Below are 3,634 nucleotides of genomic sequence, written 5' to 3'. Positions count from 1 at the left end.
GATGGATGAGCGAGTTTCTGTCATAAACTGAGTTTGAGTGTTGGTGAGGGTCAATAATGCAGCTTGCAGTTCATTAGGCCTTTCAGGTGGAGCTTGATTCATTGATTGTTAAGGCCTAGGTTGTTGTGATGAAGAGGCTTGATGCATTGGTGGCTGAGGCATATTATTCTGAAATTGACCCTGAAACTGAGGTTGCTGGCCCTGATTATTCCTCCAAGAAAAATTAGGATGATTTCGCCGCCCAGGATTGTAAGTATTGGCGAATGGATTATTTACTGGCCTCTGAAAGTTTCCCACCGCTTGAACCTGAGCTTGATCCATCGGAGTGTTATTATTAATAGTGGTAGGACACTGATCAAAAGAGTGAGAACCACCATAGATTTCACACCTAACTGCCATCTGAACCGCATTAGCAGATACAGTGCTCTGGTGTAACTGTTTTGTCAGAGAGGCTACTTGTGCTGTTAGAGCAGTGATGGCATCCAGCTCATGCACCCCAGCCACCTTTCTAACTCCTGATGATCTTTCCTCCGACCACTGATGATTATTGGTGGCCATGTCCTCCAGCAGCTCATAAGCACCAGTTGCACTCTTGCTCATAAACGTACCACCCGCTGCAACATCAATAATGGTTCTAGTTGTAGGACATAAACCATTGTAGAAATTCTGTACTAACATCCACTGTTCCATGCCATGATGAGGACATCTTCTCAAGAGTTCCTTGAACCATTCCCAAGCTTCATACAATGACTCTCCATCATTCTGGCAAAAGTTATTGATCTCTTCCCTCAATTTAGCAGCTTTGGACGGAGGGAAGAATTTTGACAGAAACTTCTGAGCTAGATCTTGCCAGGTGACAATAGAGTTTGGTTGCAACGAGTTCAGCCAACTTTTAGCTCTGTCCCTCAGAGAAAATGGGAAAAGCCTAAGTTTAATTGCATCATCACTCACCCCATTGTATCTGAAGGTTCCACACAACTCCAGAAAATTAGACAAATGGGTGTGAGGATCTTCAGAAGGCAACCCATTAAATTGCACAGAGGATTGGACCATTTGTAGAATAGCTGGCTTGATTTCAAAGTTGTTGGCCTCTATCGCTGGTGGGTGTATACTGTTTTGTACTCCCGTCAGAGTGGGCAGTACATAATCTCTCAGGCTCCTCTCAGCATTGTTCTGAGCCTGACCCCCTTGTACAACTCCAGGAATTAGAACATTCCTGCCATCCCCATCATTCTGTGCCATCTTCACAGATTTCTGGGCCTCCCTCTTGTTCTTTCTGATTTGCTTGCAAGACTTTTCAATCTCAGGATTCAAAGGAACAAGACTGTCTGCTCCTCTTCTGCCACGCATATACCAAAATTCACCTGAGATAGACAAATTAAGCAACCAAACAGATTAGAAACAAGAGAAATTAAAATCAAATTAGAATAAAAATTAATTAGACTGATATTGATAATTATTTTCAGTCCCCGGCAACGGCGCCAAAAACTTGTTGCGATATTTTTGCTATGCAAGTGCACACAGTCGCAATTTGTAATAAAATGGTAAAAACCAAGTATCGTCCTCAAGGACTGATTTATCAATTACCAGTCAATTAATTTCTTGTTCTATTTGATAAATTAAAATTCTTGATTTTTTTTAAACACAGCAAAAGAAACTATAAAGTGCAGAAACAATAATTGAAAATTAAATGGAAAAACAACTAATAGTAAAACTTTTAATTTAACCACTGAAGAAACAATTAGGATATTTAATCTCATCAACTATCCTCCCTATTATTCCCTAATGCAAAGTATGAGTTCTTCTTCTTTTTACCTAATTCAATTAACAAGTTGATACAGCAGCCTATAATCATACTATGAATTATAAACTCAACCTAGGTGACAATTTCCTATATTTCTATGGTAAATTGAACCACAAAGGTAGCATTAATCTTGACAACTTAATAAACAGTTACACAATTAATTTAGATACTTTCGTTCTAAATTAGAATTATGTCCAATATAACTACAACAGATTTAAATCTCACTTCTCAGATTTTGACTTAAAAACATGTATGTCTGACTATAGATGGCCAATCAATAATCAGTCAATAAGAACAGGTTATATGGAATTGAATAAGATTGAAGAAGAAGAGAATTTAAATTGCATTAGTTCATAATAGGGGTTCAAGTGATTCAATTAAACATCCTAAACATAAAATTAGTTCATAATCATAATGCTAATCACAACAAAAATTAAAGATGACATCAGGAAGTAGAAGAAAAACATGTAAAAAATACTCCAAGCCTTCAATCTTCAAGCCAAGAATCTCTTCCCAGTCCGTACGTCTTTTATCTTCTCTTTTTCGCCTTATAAAAACCTTGGATTCAATTTTAAAGGAGGCGGGCCGCGGCTCTACATGCACCATGCCACGGCCTTCTCTAGCCATGCCGCGGCCCGTGTCGAAGAATTCTGGGTTGATGCCCATCTATGCCGCGCCTTCTCTAGCCATGCCGCGGCCCGAGGATCTCCTTCAAAACAGTGGTTCTGTTTCACCACCTAGCCGCGGCTCTACTTTGCTCATGCCGTGGCTCTTAAGGGATTTTTCAAATTTTCAAGTTTTCATCCCAAAAATTCACCAACACTTCCAAATTATGCTGAGATCCATTATTTCTCAAAATATGTTGAAAAACTTGGTTATTTCTTCCCTTTCTTTGCCATTTTCCTCCAAGTGCTCAATTCTTCCGGATATTCACAAAGACAAACAAACAAAGCATAAACTCGCACTAAATGAAAGAAAAACGAAATAAAAGACTACTTAAAATATCACCTAAACATGACAAAAGCTAGACTCAACAAGGCTCGTCGGGCTGCTGCCTTACGTTCGCCAGGGTGTGGGCTTTGACGCGGGCAGCCTGAGAAGCTCGGAATGCTCTCTTGAAGTCGGCAGAGAAGGTTTTCCACGAGCTGATTGATTGTTTTTTACTCTGCTTGAACCATTGCCTGGCCAGCCCAGTCAAGGTGGAAGGAAATATTAAACATCTTAGCTCGGGACCAATGTTGTGGGCCATCATCAGGGTGTTGAACATACCCAGATGATCTGACGGGTCCTCGTCTCCGTTGAACTTGGACAAGTGAGGCATATGGAAACGAGGTAGATACGCCGTTGCTGCTATGCTGGGGGCGAAGAGCTCGAGTTCGTCCCTTGAATCATACTCATCTTTTTCTTTTTCTGACAAGAGCTTCCTCATCAGCTCCTCCATCTAAGCCAGACGGTCAAGGGTTTTGTCCTGACTTCCTTGGTTGTTCCGGGGCTGTTCAACAGCTCCAATTCCATGGACCGTGTTAGGCGGGTTATTGTCCCTCCTATCTTGAGATGGGTTATATGGGACATTTCCGCTGTCACGTATTCAGACAGGCCTTCCCCTTGGCGAGCACGACTGCCATTTCCAACTGGGTCTCTTCTCTGAGAGTTTAAACGATCTCGGAGGTTGCCCCTCGGGGCGGCCTGAGGACTTTGCGCCGAGCTCAAGCGTTGGCACAGGTCTCCGCCAGAAATGTCACTTCGACGACTCCCGGTCCAGTAGCTTCCATTTGAGAAACTCGGAGCCCGCCGCTGGGGATGAGGATCCGGGACTTCTCTGGGCGCCTG

General features: G+C 42.1%; 1 non-coding gene across 1 annotated transcript; it reads left to right on the top strand.

The window, feature by feature from the left end:
* Window positions 1–688: 688 nt before the first annotated feature.
* LOC133793011 (small nucleolar RNA R71) lies at window positions 689–795 on the top strand. The gene has a single exon (XR_009874476.1). It is a non-coding gene; the product is annotated as a small nucleolar RNA R71 (small nucleolar RNA).
* The last annotated feature ends 2,839 nt before the right edge of the window (window positions 796–3,634 follow it).

The sequence above is a fragment of the Humulus lupulus genome, chromosome 7 (assembly GCF_963169125.1).
Source record: "Humulus lupulus chromosome 7, drHumLupu1.1, whole genome shotgun sequence".
In the NCBI taxonomy this organism is placed as follows: domain Eukaryota; kingdom Viridiplantae; phylum Streptophyta; class Magnoliopsida; order Rosales; family Cannabaceae; genus Humulus; species Humulus lupulus.
Note: the sequence above shows the minus strand (reverse complement) of the source record. Positions and strands in the feature narration are given on the sequence as shown.